Source organism: Lipotes vexillifer, unplaced genomic scaffold (assembly GCF_000442215.2).
Source record: "Lipotes vexillifer unplaced genomic scaffold, Lipotes_vexillifer_v1.1 scaffold8, whole genome shotgun sequence".
NCBI lineage: Eukaryota > Metazoa > Chordata > Mammalia > Artiodactyla > Lipotidae > Lipotes > Lipotes vexillifer.
In genome coordinates, this window is record NW_006781519.1 from 5,381,854 (window position 1) to 5,400,724 (window position 18,871).

Here is an 18,871-nt window from a genome sequence, read left to right on the forward strand (position 1 = left end):
TTCATGTACCACAGTGTTCACTGCAGCTCTGTTTACAATAGCCTGGCCATGGAAGCAACCTAAGTGTCCTTTGACAGATGAATGGATAAAGAAGATGTGGCACATATATACAATGGAAACTTACTCAGCCATAAAAAGAAACGAAATTGAGTTATTTGTAGTGAGATAGATGGACCTAGATTCTATCATACAGAGTGAAGTAAGTCTGAAAGAGAAAAAGTAATATCATATGCTAACACATATATATGGAATCTATAAAAAAAGAAAAAAGAAAATGGTTCTGAAGAACCTTGAGGCAGCACTGGAATAAAGTCGGCGACATAGAGGATGGATTTGAGGACATGTGGAGGGGGAAGTGTAAGCTGGGACGAAATGAGAGAGTGGCATGGACATATGGACACTACCAAATGTAAAATAGATAGCTAGTGGTAAGCAGCTGAATAACACAGGAGGATCAGCTCGGTGCTTTGTGACCACCTAGGGGGGTGGGATTTGGTGGGTACAAGGGAGATACAGGAGGGAGGAGATATGAGGATATATGTATATCTATAGCTGATTCACTTTGTTATAAAGCAGAAACTAACACACCATTGTAAAGCAATTATACTCCAATAAAGCTGTTAAAGAAAGAAAGAAAAAGTATAGTAAAAAAAAAAAAAAAAAAAAAAAAAAAAAAAAAAAAAAAAAAAAAAAAAGCACCCTCCAGTTTGGCTCTTAATAGTTTTACATATGTCTAACTCATTATATTATGAGCTCTTTGAAGGTAGGAATAGTACCTTGTATTCATTTCTTTGTATCCCTGATCCTGAACCTAATTCATTTATATGAATTAGCACATTTATGTAATTTGTATTATAAGGAGCTCAATAAATACAGATTTAAATGTACTAAAATATACCATACACTTATTCTGTGTCATATGTTTTATTTTATGTTGTGTTTGCAAGTATTTTATTGATTGTAACTACAAGAATTACCACCAGCTCATAATCCACATAGGAAACTATGCTTACAATTTTAGGTCATTTAAGATTAATATGCCTTTCTCTGAAATGATACTTGTTCAACTGAGAATTGTAAAAGAAGGTGAGTTCAAAAATTTTTAAAGAGTAAACTTCAAAAATGTTAATTTCTTCATAAAACAAATATACTTGATATATAATTATTTGGCAAGATGACACAAAATAAGTATAGATATTTATGTGAAAATTTACCAGTTTCTCATGGCAGCAGATGAAAAACATAAAACTTTGCTGAGAAGGGTAAAATTAAAAATATGTGAATATGTCCTAAAGTATCTAAATGATTAATTTTCTTTTGAGAAAGTACTAGTATAGCAAATTGTTGATAGTTATTTTTATACAGTTTTTAATATTACAAATGCTTTTTTCAAGTAAAATCTTATAACTCTAGGTAGTATCATTTATGAATAAGGCATTGTGTATTTCAAATATTCCAATTTATCAGACTTATTATTTAAGAAATATTGGTTACAGATTATTCATGAAATTTTTAGGCTTAGTTTTCCTTCTCTCTTGGTAATATTCAAATTGTGCTGAGGTTAAGTGTAGAAGTAATAATTGATTTTGAGTTTTGAAGACTAAACTTCTTAAAGCTATGCCAACTGAATCTGAACCAAATGCTTAACCTGCTTGGATAGATAATCATGAGATTCTTCATTTTTACATTATTTCCTGTGAGATCCTTCAGCAATTTATAAGGTATCTAAATTCGAATCTATAACTACCTAATGTATTGCTTTTTAGTCCTATTGTAGTCTTTTTCTACCCAATAAATTAGGTCGATTTTGCAGTTGCTTCAAAATTGTCCAATTTAGCATACACTCCAAGATAGCCAAAGAAAGTTTGGAAACAGAAAGACTAAGATCATGTCCTAGATATATCAGTGCATGGATTTGTGACCTTGGAGAATATAGTCAAATTTTCTAGTATTTTGTTTTCTTATTTGCAAATTATTCTATCTTACAGAGATTCTCTTGTTTGTTTTGACTGCCATTTCTGTTATAGGCAGAGCACATATACTCTCTCTGTCTCATCTCCTTTTCTCTATTTTGGAAATGTTTGACTCAATCTTCCTCATTAAGTTCAACATTCAGATTGCCTACTTAGGATTTCTGGTTGATGGCATGTGGGGTACAAGAAGGCAACAATAAATTAAGTATGTTAAAATTAAACCAGTCTGTAAGAATTGTTTTGGTTATTTTCAAGGCTTTTTTTAGAAAATTGTTAACTCCCTTGCTGTGCATGTATTTAATACATGGATTTCTTCATTTCTAGTACCTGGGTCCATCAGGCACTAGTATTCAGTGTTAAACTGTTAGCCTCAAAGATTTGTATATGTTCTAATTATTGGCATTTTGTACATTTGCTACTATTGTTTTATTGAAGTCATATGAATCAATCTAATAACAGCTTGTCTGCTGATAATTATTGGCAAAATGCCATTCAATGATGAATTATTTTGTAAATACAATATTTTAATATGTTTAATTAGCAATCTCTTATATGATTTTCCCACTATTAGGAATGTTTGCTATTAGTAAAATTAAGCCCATAAAACATTAGTTCTTTGAGGAACCACACCATGAAATTCCTGGTTTCTTAACAAATATGTTCATTTGATAAATGTATAGAGATTAATTCCTCTGATCCTATTATGGTCAGTTTAGCAATAGTGTTGAAGTATGAAGTTGTAAACTTTGCCTTTTACATGAGGATGATTTTAGATAATTTAGGTCCTGAAAATTGTAAATGCTTATAGCATTACATCCAATTGGTCTGGAATCATTGTCATTACTTACATCCAGTAAATAACGTGAAAATATTAACCATGTGGGAAATAGAAGCTAAAGGAAAATTATTGATTTACTGTTATAGCTAGGAGCCTTATCTTTAATTAGGAAGTTGCTGGGAAACTTGTGATTATAATAATTACTTCAGTAAATAGCTAGTGAATAAAAACTGCTATAACGGTTCCAAATACTTTATACAAAAACATTAATATTTATATGAACCTTACACTACCTTCAACAGATTTCATTATATTTGTGACTTTATATCTATATAAATTATGTCTTTCATAATCTATAGCTTACCTTCCTTTTTATTTTGACAATTTAACATTTTCAATACACTGTTTCTAACATTTTAAATGCCTCATGTTCAGGTAAATTTTCCTTGTTATATAACCAATTGCATTTTTTAGATCAAGAGACTTTTCAAATTTTCTGAGCAGTAAATCTCAATGACTAATTGTGTTTTGAATGGGTTATTACACTATATTCAAAGAATATGAGTATATTGAGCATTTAAAATAAAATCTAAGCTTACATATGGCCAAAGATTATTTATGACTACATTTTCTAGTTCTCATGTTCAACTAATGCACAGAAAACTCAAACTTCCTCATATCAGGATTTATTATCAAACTGAAGTTCTTTTAATGTAGCACACATCTTTAATCCTCTAAGTGGCTTTTCAAAAACACAGGATATTAAAAAGAAAAGTAAATGATTTGAAGATATATGTTAGCCGTAATCATAAACCTCAGGTTACTTAAAAAAATAATTTGTAGCCATAGTTTAGGTCAAAATATTGTCTGAGCACAATTTTCATCTCTGAACCAAGATATGAAATAAACATTAATGTTTTAATCTTGAATAATTAAAACAATTTTTTTCTCTTGGGAGGTTATGTGTTTTACTCAAAATTGATTAAATAAGCTCAAAATGGATTAAAGACCTCAATGTAATATCAGACACTATAAGACTCTTAGGAGAAAACATAGGCAGAATACACTTTGACATAAATCATAGCAAGATCTTTTTTGACCCACCTCCTAGAGTAATGAAAATAAAAATAAACAAATGGGACCTAATGAAACTTAAAAGCTTTTGCACAGCAAAGGAAATCATAAACAAGACAAAAAGACAGCCCTCAGAATAGGAGAAAATATTGCAAATAAAGCAATTGACAAAGGAGTAATCTCCAAAATATACAAACAGCTCATGCAGCTCAATATCAAAAAACAAACAATCCAATCCAAAAATGGACAGAAGACCTAAATAGACATTTCTCCAAAGAAGATATACAGATTGCTAACAAACACATGAAAGGATGCTCAACATCACTAATCATTAGAAAAATGCAATTCAAAATCACAATGAGATATCACCTCACACCAGTCAGAATGGCCATCATCAAAAAATCTATAAGCAATAAATGCTGGAGAGGGTGTGGAGAAAAGGGAAACCTCTTGCACTGTTTGTGGGAATGTAAATTGATACAGCCACTATGGAGAACAGTATGGAGGTTTCTTAAGAAACTAAAAATAAAACTACCCTATGACCTAGCAATCCCACTACTGGGCATATATTCAGAGAAAACCATAATTAAAAAAAAAAAACCAACATGAACTCCAATGGTCATTGAAGCACTATTTACAATAGCCAGGACATGGGAGCAACCTAAAAGTCCATCAGCAGAGGAATGGATAAAGAAGATGTGGTACATATATACAATGAAATATTATTCATCCATAAAAAGGAACAAAACTGGGTCATTTGTAGAGATATGGATGGACCTAGAGAGTGTCATAGAGTGAAGTAAGTCAGAAAGAGAAAAACAAATATCATATATTAATGGGTATATGTGGAATCTAGAAAAACGGTATAGATGATATTATCTGGAAAGCAGAAATAGAGAACAAATATATGGATACCAAGGGGGAAGGGGTGGGGTGGGACAAATTGAGATATTGGGATTGATGTATTTACAATATTGGTACTATATATAAAATAGATAACAAAGTGAGAACTCACTGTATAACCCAGGGAACCCTACTCAGTGTTCTGAGGTGACTTAATTCAGAAGGAAATTCATAAAAAGGGGATTATATGTATACATATAGCTGATTCACTTTACTGTACAGTGGTAACTAACACAACATTGTAAAGCAACTAAAATCCAATAAAAAATTAAGAAAAATAAAAAGAATTAGTTTGAAACTAAAAGAAAATAAAAAAAATAAAATGTTACTCACTGGGCTTAAATCAGTGTGTTTGTAGAGCTGTGTTCCTTTCTAGAAGCTGCAGGAGGAATCAATTCCCTTGACTTTTTCAGCCTCTAGAGGCTGCTCCATTCCTTGCCTCATGATTCTTTCCTAATTCTTTAAAGCCAGGAATGGTAGGTTGAGGACTTAGCACATTGGATCTCTATATCCATTGTTTCATTGCCTTCTTTGTCTTTGACACTTCTATTTCCCTCTTTCACTTATATATATATATATATATATATATATATATATATATATATATAAATATTTATTCTTTGTCAGGTTTTTTTCCCTTGTACATTATTACATAATGTTGAGTATAGTTCCCTGTGCTATACAGTAGGTCCTTGTTAGTCATCTATTTTTTAAAAATTTTTATTGGAATATGGTTGATTTACAATGTTGTGTTAGTTTCTGCTACACAGCAAAGTGAATCAGTTACACATATAAGAGTTTTGAAGTGCATGCCAGAGAACCCTACACTGCTGTGACTGGGCTATCACAGACTGTTTTTGAAAAGTGGATAAATTAAAATGCAAAGAAGTTATTTCTTTGAACCTAAACATGAGCAAAATACAGTGACATTCAATCTTGTAGTTTCTCTTGCCAGTAATAATTGATCTGTAGTCCCCAAAATTGAATTTATGAGGATTATTATCTTTTTGTTACTAATATTTTAAGATAAAACTGCATACAAATACAGGTTAATGTTCTGGAAAGACAGACTTTGCTTACTGTCTTCTTAATATTTTAATACTCCTCTAATTTACCATTTTATGTGGTGCTTAAATTAGTTGCTTCAGTGATTTTTAGTTTACTCACTATAATGTGTTTCTCTATTTCACTTTTAAAAACTCTTGTGATTATACTGGGGCCACTTGGATAATCATTCTATTTTAAAGTCTTCTGATTAGCAACCTTAATTCCATCTACAACTTCAATTCCCCTTTGCCATGTAACTTAATATATTTGCAGGTTTCAGGAATTAGCATGTGGATTTCTTTAGAAGGTCATTATTCTGCCTAATGCCAACACTTTGTAGGTTTGTTACTTTATGATGCCACCTATAATCAGTGATTATTTTTCAGTTGTTTCACTGATAAAATGGGGATGATATTTCTTGCTTTATCTACCAGAAAAAGTGTTTTGAATATTAAAAAGTATAAAGCTTCTCCTATTGCCTTGTAAAATATACATCAGTATATGAATATCAGGTGTTGATTATGTACTATTAAAATGTCATTATTTATTTATTTATTTAATTTATCTTTTTGGCTGTGTTGGGTATTAGTTACAGCATGCAGGATCTTCACTGAGGCAGTTGGGATCTTTTGCTGCGGCATGGGCTTCTCTCTAGCTGTGGCACATGGGCTACAGAGTGCATGGGCTCTCTAGTTTTTTAATCACACAGGCTCTCTCATTGAGGCACACAAGCTCAGTAGTTCTGGCACATGTTCTTAGTTTCCCCACAGCATGTGGGATCTTAGTTCCCCAACTTGGGATCAAACCTGCATCCCCTGCACTGGAAGGCAGATTCTTTACCACTGGACCACCAGGGAAGTCCCCAAAATGTCATAATTTAAATCAGAGGTACTTGGAATTTGTACACTTGTTATAAGAGTTCCAATTTAGCCTCATGTAAATCAATGAATTTAGAAGACATCCTCACACCATACACAAAAATAAACTCAAAATAGCTTAAAGATGAAGACAGGATACCATAAAACTCCTAGAAGAGAACATAGGCAAAACATCCTCTGACATAAATCGTACCAGTGTTTTCTTAGGTCAGTCTCCCAAGGCTATAGAAATAAAACCAAAATAAACAATGGGACTTCATCCAATTTTTAAGCTCTTGTACAGCAAAGGAAACCTTAAATAAAATGAAAAGACAATCTACAGAATGGGAGAAAATGTTTGCAAATGCTGCAAACGACAAGGGCTTAATTTTCAAAATAAACAAACAGCTCATACAACTCAATAACAAAAAGAGAAAAACAAATACCGTATGCTAACACATATATATGGAATCTAAAAACAAAACAAAAAAAAGTGGTTCTGAAGAACCTAGGAGCAGGACAGGAATAAAGATGCAGATGTAGAGCATGGACTTGAGGACATGGGTAGGGGAAAGGGGAAGCTGGCACAAAGTGAGAGAGTGGCATGGACATATATACACTACCAAATGTAAAATAGATAGCTAGTGGGAAGCAGCCACATAGCACAGGGAGATCAGCTCAGTGCTTTGTGACCACCTAGAGGGGTGAGATAAGGAGAGTGGGAGGGAGATGCAAGAGGGAGGAGATAAGGGGATATATATATATATATAGATGATTCACTTTGGTATAAAGCAGAAAGTAGCACATCATTGTAAAACAATTATACTCCAATAAAGATGTTAAAAATAAATAAATTTTAAAAATTCAATCTTAAAAAACTACATAAGGGATGTCAATGTAAGTAGAAACATGTTCAACTACAGATTGATAAATAAAAAAAATTAAAATACAAACAAAAAAACACAAATGAACAAACACCCCAATTAAAGAACAGACTGAAGGCCTAAATAGATATTTCTCCAGGGAAGATATACAGATGGCCAATAGGCACCTGAAAATATGCTCAACATTGCTAATTGTTAGAGGAATGCAAATCAAAAGTAAAGTGAGGTACCACCTCACACCAATTAAAATCGCCATCATTATAAAGTTTACAAATAACAAATGCTGGAGAAGGTGTGCAGTAAAGGGAACCATCCTACACTGTTGGTAGGAATGCAAATTGGTTCAGCCACTATGGAAAACAGTATGGAAGTTCCTTAAAACACTAAAAATAGAGTTGCCATATGATCCAGCAATCCCAATCCTGGGCATATATCCAGAGAAAACTATTAGGTTGGCCAAAAATTTCATTTGGGTTTTTCTGTAAGGTATGGGAAAACCAAACGAACTTTTTGGCAAACCCAATATAATTTGACAGCATACATGTACCCCAATGTTCATAGAAGCACTATTTACAATAGCTAAGACATGGAATAATTTAAAGTCAATTTTAATGAAATAAATATCAGCAAAATAGAGAAAATATGTGTGTGAATGCATGCTTACACATTTGTGCTTCTGAGTGCATGTGTGCATGTATGAATATGGGTTGCATGTTAAAATAATAATAAGTTGGGAAGATGAGTAATGATAAAGAATGATAAAGAGTAAAATTCAGAAAATATTAAACAACATTAATCTTAGCTCCTTAGTGATCAAAATAATTCAGTTTTATAAACTTAGAACACAGAAGGATTTCCAATGATTCTGGCTTTACATTAATTTTACTTCACAGTGATATATATTCATGATGCTTTCAACATTGGGAAATATCCATTTAACAGTATTTATTAAGTGCCCATATATGCCACACAGGTAGGGGTATGAAAAATCATACCATAGTCTTTGATAATTATGATCTCTCAGATACTGGTGAATCACAAATGAAAACAAATAAAGTATACAACAAGGACTTTAGAAAAGATATTTACAAAATATTTGTGAATCCCAAGGGAGATAATGCTTACATCTATCTCAAGAGCTACTTCATTCATTTTGTTTGAGTGGAGCATCATAGTCTGAGTCAGATTTTACCAGACAGAAAACGGCATTCCAGATAATTAATGGCAGATAGAGAGGTCTGAAAGCTGGGCAGACTTATTCTTTTACTCCAACTTGACCAAAATATAGTGAACTACGTAGATTAAAAACATTATGATACTGGGCTTCCCTGGTGGCGCAGTGGTTGGGAGTCCGCCTGCCGATGCAGGGGATGCGGGTTCGTGCCCCGGTCTGGGAAGATCCCACATGCCGTGGAGCGGCTGGGCCCGTGAGCCATGGCCGCTGAGCCTGCTCGTCCGGAGCCTGTGCTCCACAATGGGAGACGTCCGGAGCCGGTGCTCCGCAACGGGAGAGGCCACAGCAGTGAGAGGCCCGCGTACCACAAAAAAAAAAAAAAAAAAAAAAAAAACATTATGATACTGCCAATTTCAATCTTGTGAAATTAATACTCTCATTGTAAGAATGCTGTGGAAAATATAGAAATAGGATTTCATCTCTGACTCCCAAAACAGATATTTGTTGTCTGGCTAAACATTTGATTCAGACATAAATAATACAACTTTCATTTATTTTCTTGCCAAAAATTTTACATGAATTTAGAAAATGTCATTTGTTTACATTTTCTTTTTCAAAGTTGCTCAATTTTTAAATATGCAAGGAAAGATATAAATGGAAAATATTTAAATACTCACATTCAGATTCTATTTCTACATATCTCATGAAATAATTTCACCAGTCTCATCATTCATATCCTCAAGGTCAGGGAAATATAATATTGTGCTTATAGGAATAGTGTGTTATAATTTGATCTTATTTATTGAGATTACTTTAAAATAACTTACCTCTTCAAATGTTTAACGAATTACATCAAGTCCTTTGTCAGTAGTGTATTTTACAAATATATTCTCTCAATCTGTTGTCTTTTCATTTTCTTAATGATGTCCTTTTTTTAACATCTTTATTGGAGTATAATTGCTTTATAATGGTGTGTTAGTTTCTGCTTTATAACGAAGTGAATCAGTTATACATATACATATGTTCCCATATCTCTTCCCTCTTGCGTCTCCCTCCCTCCCATCCTCCCTATCCCACCCCTCTAGGTGGTCACAAACCACCGAGCTGATCTCCCTGTGTTACGCGGCTGCTTCCCAGTAACTATCCAATTTACATTTGGTAGTGTATATATGTCCATGTCTCTCTTACTTCGTCCCAGCTTACCCTTCCCCCTCCCCATGTCCTCAAATCCATTCTCTACATCTGCGTCTATATTCCTGCCCTGCCCCTAGGTTCCTCAGAACTTTTTTTTTTATTTTTTTAGATTCCATATATATGTATTAGCATACAGTATTTGTGTTTCTCTTTCTGACTTACCTCACTCCATAGGACAGACTCTAAGGTCCATCCACCTCACTACAAATAACTCAGTTACTCAGACTTAATGATGTCTTTTGAAGTGCAAACTTTTTAAATTTTAATAAGATAGAATTTACTATTTTCTTTTTTTTTTGGGCTGTGGCTTGTTTTATCTAAGAAGTCTTTGCCTATCTGTCTTAAAGATTTTATCCTATATTTTCTTCTAAATGTTTTACTCTTTCAGATCTTAAGTTTATGGTCAGTTTTTAGTTAATTTTGGTTTATGGTGTAAGATGAAGTCTAAGTTCTAATATTTGCATTTGGACATGCAATTGGCCCAACACCACTTACTGAAAAGATTATCCTCTTTGAACTGCCTTGGTAATTTTTATGGTCATCAACTGGTAATTAATGCAAGAATATACTTCTGGATTCTCAGTTATTTTCTTTTAATCTATATGCCCATCCTGTGCAAGTAACACATCATCTTGATTACTATAATTTTATGGTAACCTTTGTAGTTTGAATGTGTGAAAATAAACCTCAAATAATGCTCTTTTTCAAGATTGTTTTGCCTATTTCTGTATTTTTGCAATTCCATATTAATTTTTGGATCTCCTTGTCAACCACTGCAAAAAGCTTGCTGGATAATGAAAACTGGCTAAAGATTGCATTGAATACATATATTTATTTGGGGGGAAATACCATCATAATAATATTGACTCTTTCAGTTCTCAATCATGGGATATCTCTCCATTCATTTAAATATTCCTTAATATCTGCCAGCAGTGTATTACACTTTCCAGTGTACATATCCTTAACTTCTTTTGCTAAATTTATTCCTAAATGTTTTATTATTTGTGATGCTATCATAAATGAAACTTAAAGAATTTATTTTCAAAGGGTTTATTGCTGTTATATAAAGATGTAATTGATTTTTATATATTATTGTATTTTGCAGCCATGCTGAACTTGTTTATTAGCTCCAGTTGTGCGTGTATGTGCATGCATGTGTGAGTGAGTGTATGTATCCTTAAGATTTACCTTATTAAAAATTGTGTCTAGTGCAAAAAGAAAGAGTTTTACTTCTTTTTTTTTCCAAACTGGATGTCTTTATCTCCTTTTCTTGCCAAATTTCCAGGCTAGAACTTATAATACAAAGTTGAATAAAAGTGAAGAAAGCAGAAATATTTGTCTTATTCTTAATTTTAGAGGAAAAACTATCAGTTTTCACCATTAAGTGTAAAATAGTCTGTATATTATTCTTAGATACTCTTCAACAGATTGAGGAACTTTTTTCTATTCAGAATTTTCTAAGAGTTTTATCATGATTGAATGCAGGGTATTGCCAAATGTTTTTTTCTTTATATATTGAAATAAGCACATAGTTATTGTCCTTTATTCTATTAATATGGTATATTAAAGTTTTTACATGTTTATTTAGATGTAATTGACATATAACAATGTGTGAGTTTAGATGTACAACGTGATGATTTAATATATATATATATATATATATATATATATATATATATATATATAGGAATGATTACCACAGTGAAGTTAGTTAATGCAACCATCACTTCACATAGTTACCAACTTTATTTGTGTGGTGAGAACACTTAATATTTACTATCTTAGCAACTTTCTAGTGCACAATACAGTGTTTTTAACTATAGTAACCATGTTGTACATTAGGTCCCCAGGACTTATTTGTCTTAGAACAGAAAAGTTGTACCCTTTGACCAAGATCTTTCCTTCTTCCCCAAACCCCACTCCTGACAACCACCAACGTACTCTCTGTTTCTGAGTTCTGATTTTTGTACTTTCCACGTATAAGGGAGAATATGCAGTACTTGTCTTTCTATGTCTTATTTATTTCACTTCACATAATGCCCTCAAGTTTTATTCATGTTGTTACAAATGTCAGGATTCCCTTCTTTTTGATGGCTGAATAACATAATATTCTTATATATAAAACATTTTCTTTATTGACCCATTTGTAGACACAAGTAAGCCTGTTTCCATGTCTTAGCTATTGTGAATAATTCTGCCAGTGAATATAGGAGTGCAGATCTCTTCAAGATAATGATTTCTATACTTTTGGATATATACCTGGAAGTCCAAAAGTGGAATTCTTATATCATATAGTAGTTTTATTTTTAATATTTTGAGGACTCTCCATACTGTTTTCCATAGTGGCTGTACCAATTTACATTCCTACCAAACGTTGCACAAGCGTTCCATTTTCTCCACATTCTAGCCAGCATTTGTTATGTCTTGTCTTTTTTATAACAGACATAATAACAGTTGTGAGGTGGTGATTTCTATTCACATTTCCCTGCTGATTAGTAATGTTGAGCAACTTTTATGTACCTATTGGCCATTTGGATGTCTTCTTTGGAAAATATCTATTTAGGTCCTTTGCCTAATTTTTTTTTTTTTTGCGATACGCGGGCCTCTCACCGCTGTGGCCTCTCCCGCCGTGGAGCACAGGCTCCGGACGCGCAGGCCCAGCAGCCATGGCTCACGGGCCCAGCTGCTCCGCGGCATGCGGGATCCTCCCGGACCAGGGCACGAACCCGCGCCCCCCGCATCGGCAGGCGGACTTCCAACCACCGCGCCACCAGGGAAGCCCTGCCTAATTTTTAATCAGAATATCTGTGGTTTTGCTGTTGAATTTTATGAATTCTTTATATATTTTGGCTATCAGATACATGGTTTTCAAATATTTTCTTCCTTTCCATAGTTTTCATTTTTATTTTGTTGATTGTTTCCTTTGCTCTTCAGAAGTGTTTTAGTTTGATGTTATCCCACTTGTTTATTTTGTTTTTGTTGCTTGTGCTTTTGGTGTCAAATACAAAAAGTCATTTTCAGGACTAATATCAGGAGCCTTTCCCCTATGTTTTGCCAGAATACCCAGCCTACTGGCCAGCCTGGGGTATTTTATACTTTCCTTCTTCCACAATCCTGTGAACCAATTTCCTTAAAATCTCTCTCGCTCTATTGGGTCTGTTCTCTGGAAAACCATGACTAATGACTCCTACAGATTCTGATACTAAGAATGATTTTAGAAGAATAAAATATTATGAATGAGTTTTCTGTATTGGTTCTTGGGTTTCTGGATTTTATTCTCTAATCTGACAAAATTTGAAAGCACTAAGGACTCTTTTTCCAGTAGAAAAGGCAGCACCAATAGTCCACAGCATGATGTGGCAATAGAGATATGCAAAATATCATCATTGGATACTCCTAGTCAAATACCAATAAGAGGTAAGGTTTTGGTTGACCATGTATTTGATACCTTAGAACATTTTTGTCTAAGAAGCATAATGATATTGGTTTATTGCTCCTAATTGAGTTGGACAAATCAGGAAAGAAAAGTATAAGCTTAGGGATTCAAGTTCCCAACTCAAGCACGGCATAAATTACCTGACAATTTCTATGTCTGTTCTGAAATAAACTTTTATCTCCTGTAACTGAAGATCTGAGAATGTAAAAAACAAACCCAGAATGTCATCCTGCAAGTGGCTGACTTTCAGCGCAAATTGAAGTATCAAGCTTGTAAGATGTCTACTATTAAAGTGAGTCCTCAAACCAATTCTGTGGTTATTTTTTCCAATTCCTTGATGGAAATATACATACTCAGCAATTGGTGGTTCCCTGATCTGTGCAGTGAGGACTTTGTGGTGGGAAAGGCCAAGTGAAAGCCACTAGAACTGCCTCTAGCTACAAAAATAGTAAACTTAAAGCAATACCTTATTCCTGGAAGGATTACAGAAATTAGCTCCATCATCAAGAACTTGAAATGGTGATTCCCACCACATCCCCATTCAACCCACCAATTTTGCCTGTGCATAAAAAATAGATGAATCTTGGAGAATGACAGTGGATTACCATAAGCTTAACCAGATGATGACTCTACATATGCTGTACCAGATATGGTTTCATAGTTTAAGAAAATTGATGACCCCTCATACCTGATATGCAGTTATTGATTTGGTAAAGGCTTTCTCTCCACACCTGCTGTTAAAGACTACAAGAAGCAGTTTGCTTTTAGCTGGCAAGGTCAGAAATATAACTTTACAGTCCTTCCTCAGAGGTATATCAACTCTCCAGCCCTATGTTATGTTTTAGTTTGCAGTGAACTTGACTACTGTTTCTTTCCACAAAACATCATATTGGTCCACTACATTGGTGTCTTTATGCTGGACAGACCTAGTGTGCAAGAAGTATCAACTACTCCAGAACTTAATGGTAAGAAATTTTCAGGTCAGCAGATGGAAAATAAACCAACAAAAATTCAAGGGTTTCTACCACAGTGAAATTTCTAGGGATTCAGCCATATGGGGAATGCACAATAAGATAAGCTATAAAAGAACCCTCCTACAACTAAAAGAGAAGCATAATGCCTACTAGGCCTCTTTGGATTTTAGAAGCAACATATATCTCATCTGGGTGTGTTATTCTGGCCAATTTACCCAGTGATCCAAAAACTTTTTGAGTTTTGAGTGAGTCCCAGAATAAGAAATTGCTCTGCAACAGATCCAAGCTGCTGTGCAAGCTGCTCTGACACTTGCGCCATATGATCTAGCAAATCCAGTGGTATTTAAACAGATAGGAATGCTGTTTGGAGACCTCAACAGGCCTGTATAGATTAATCTCAGTGCAGATACTTAGTATTTTGGAATAAAGTCCTTCCTTCTTCTGTAAATAACTAATTTCCTGTTGAGAAATAGCTTTGGACTTGCTACTGGGCCTTCATAGAGATTGAATGGTTAACCATGAGGCATCAAGTTACCATGAATTCTGAGCTGCACATTGTGAAATAGATGTTGTCTTACCTACCAAATCATAAAGTGGAGTGTATTCAAAAGCACTCCATCATCAAACGGAATTGGTATATACATGGCCAGGCACATGAAGACCCCAATAAATAAGTAAGTTACTTGAAGAACTGAGCCATATGTCTGTTTCCCAGTCCTACACCACTACATTCTCTCTCCCAGTCTACAGCTATGTCTTCATGGAGGAATCCCAAAGATCATTTGATGGAGGAAAACTTGGGGCTGATTTACAAATGATTATGCATAATATGCAGGCGTCACCTGAAAATGGACAGCTGTAGCACTATTACACTTTTCTGGGGCATCCTTGAATGACAATGGTAAAGTGAAATCCTTCCAGTGGGCAGAATTTTGAGCAGTGCACTTGGGTGTTCATTCTACTTAGAAGGAGAAATGAACAGATGTGCAATTCCATACTGATTTATAGTGGCAAATAATTTTTCTGGATGATCAGGGACTTGGAAGAGACATGATTAGAAAATTAGTGGTAAGAAGATCTGGGGAAAAATTGAATAGACCTCTATGACTGGGTGAAAAACATGAAAATATTTATGTCCTATGTGAGTGCTCACCAAAGGGTGACCTCAGCAGAAAGGTATTTTAATAATCATGTGGATAGGATTACCCACTCACTGGATATAAGTCAGATTCTTTTACTAGCCAGTGCTGTCATTGCCCAATGGCTCATGAAAAAAAGTGATCTTGTTGACAGAGTTGGAGATTATGCAAAGGCTCAGCAACATGGACTTCTACTCACCAAGATCAACCTGAGTACAGCCTTTGCTGAGAACCCTATCTGGCAGCTACAGAGACCAACACAGAATTCTCAGATTGATTATATTGGACTTCTTCCATCACTAAAGGGACAGAATTTTCTTCTAACTGGATTAGACACTTACACTGGATATGAAATTGTCTTCCCTGCACACAATTCTTTGTCCAAAACTATCAGCCCTGTACTCAGAGGATGCTGTATGCACCATCATCGAATTCTACAGAGGATTGCTTCTGATTAAGGAATTCATTTCACAGCAAATAAAGAGACAATAGTTCCATGATTTTGGGACTCACTGCTGTTACCATGTTCCACCCTCATTCTGAAGCAGTTGAGCTTGATACAATAGTGGAATGGCTTTTTAAAAACTCAATTACAACACCAGCTTGGTGGCAACACTTTTCAAGGTTGTGGAGAGGTTCCTCTGTATATTCTGAATCACCATATGGTTGGTTCTGTTTCTCCCATAGCCAGGATTAACGGGTCCAAGAATCAAGGAGTTTAAATGGGAATAGCACCACTCACTACTAACTCTAGTGATCCCCTAGTCATCCCCAGACTACTTAATTTTTTTGTTTGATCATGAGTAGATGAATGACATATTAGTAAATGTACTTTCACTTTTACAAGTAAATGCTTCCAATTTATTTTAATTTGATATCAGAATCATCATACAATTTATAAAAGTATAGTTTATTAGTCACCACTGAACTAATTTTTTAAATAGTATTTTAATTTTTATAATATCTAGAAATAGATCTTAACTTTCACATTATTGGTTAGGCAAAATGCTGAAAATATATGCAGCTGAGTACTGTCTCCATGAATCAATAATGAATCATTGAAATTTACACATTTTATTATATTACTTGAACTGGGACAAAGAGCTAAGAGCTATTCACAACACAGGTATCTTTTACACATACATATTTTCTTTATTCTCTAGATTTTATTTATTACAAATAAAGCTGCTATGAATATTCTTGTACAAGTCTCTGTATGGGCATATACTTTCTTTTCTGTAAATATCTGAGAGTAGAATGAATGGGTCATAAGGTAGGTATGTGTTTAAAGTGTTTCATCCTGTATATTTGGAGTCATTTTGAACTTACCAAAGATTTGAAAATATAGTACAGAAAGTTTGCATATACTCTTTGCCTGCATTCCCCTAATGTTAATATTTTACATAATCATGACACATTTATCAAACTTAGAAATTAATATTGGTATATTATTATTATTATTATTATTATTATTATTATTATTATTTTGAGGTACGCGGGCCTCTCACTGTTGTGGCCTCTCCCGTTGCGGAGCACGGGCCCTGGACGCGCAGGCTCAGCGGCCATGGTTCACGGGAGCAGCTGCTCCGCGGCACTTGGGATCTTCCCGGACCGGGGCACGAACACGTGCCCCCTGCATCGGCAGGCAGACTCTCAACCACTGTGCCACCAGGGAAGCCCAGTATATTATTATTAACTAAATCATAGACATTATTTAGATTTCTTCAGCTTTTTTTTCTACCAGTGTCCTTTTCTTGCTCTAGAATTTAATCTAAAAAAACACATTACATTAGTTGTCATGGCTATTCTTTTTGTTTTGAGCACAATAATATCAATCAAATGAATTTCCTGAAGTTTAGGTTACATAATTAACTTCTGGTTTAAGGAGGACCAAAAGATTCATAAAGTTGAAACCTACATTTTATCATGTGTTATTTAACCCTTTTGAGTCAGTCTGTAATCATACCAGACTATTAGAAATCAGCATGTTGCAAAGTCTTCAGAAAAAGTGATTAACTAGGTTATTTCTTGCTATAAAGTCTGTCCTATACTTGTCAAATGTATTATTGGCTGCAAGAAACAAGTTATATTTGAATAAGTAGTCAAAATGTTCACCTATGTTCCCAAAATTTAAACATTTCAAAAGACAAAAGAAGCTGAAGGATAATGCAAAAGTAATGGTAGGGTAATGCTGGGGCATTCAATAAAGAGAGAAATTGACTTCTGAAAGTTATTCTTACTTTCCTTATTCAACGAAGTTTGGGCTAATTAATTACACAGCACAAAGAGAAATAAGAAAATTTTTATTTATTTATTTGTTTGTTTGTTTCTTTATTTATATGTGATATATATAATGCCTTCTATGTGCCAGGCAATTCTTAAAACAAACTGCTGTTAGTAACTCATTTCATTTTCACAATAATCCTGTGAAGTAGGCATTATTATCGTTTTTAATTGAAAATAAGATATAAAGAGGTCAAGCAAGTAGTTCTTAAAACTATAAATGACCAAGACAGAATTTCAATATAACAATCTGATTTCAGTTGATGTCTCTTAAACAATACACTCTGATTTAAATGTAAAAATATATAAACGTTACAAGTTTTAGTATATACCAAATACTAACTTAACATTTTACATGTATTATTGCATTTAATGTCCACAATTCATCCTATGAGATAGGTACTATTATCATTTTTATTTTCTAGTTCAGCAAACTAAGGTAGCATGGTTAATAATCATGCCTAATATCATATAATAGTAGGTAGTAGAGTTGGGGTTTGGTCTCAGAGAATGTTCACTCTAGAGCCTGACCTCTAGGCTGCTATACTAGTGGCTAAGAGCATGGAATTTGGAGATAGAGCTTATTTTTATAGATTTCAGAGGGAGGAATATCACAGTGACTACGAAATTTTATCCAGTTAAGTTGATTTGAATATTGTATTCTCTAGTCTTACCTAAATTAACAGTCACAAAATGCACAAATGCATTAAAATTCTTGCAAAGAAAATTGAAAATAAAAATAATGTAAGCATGAGTGACAAGTCTAAGATTCGACACTTTTACTCCATCAGCCGCATTAAAAGATTTTTAAAACAGACAATCTAGTCAGATTTTATAAGCAATTAGCCAAAATATTGAATTTATCATGAATAATATTTGCTAAGGTGTCCGTGCATTATATTATGTGGCACTTCTAGGCAATTGATGGTAAATGTATGGAACTGTAACAATTTGTAAGATGTTTAAAGACTAATTTCTATAATATTCATATAAATTTCTGGAATATTTTCAGTGATATTTAAAGTCTGGAATACTGAATCCAGTGCTTTAAAAAATTGACTATATGATAAATATTTACAAACTTCTTTCAAGGTTTCTCTCTATGAACAAAAGATAAAAAGTTTATACACCATAATAGAAACACTGTCATTCCTG

General features: G+C 33.8%; 1 pseudogene; it reads left to right on the forward strand.

The window, feature by feature from the left end:
* The first annotated feature begins 13,597 nt into the window (after nucleotides 1-13,597).
* On the forward strand, nucleotides 13,598-15,891 carry LOC103079207 (uncharacterized; annotated as a pseudogene).
* The last annotated feature ends 2,980 nt before the right edge of the window (nucleotides 15,892-18,871 follow it).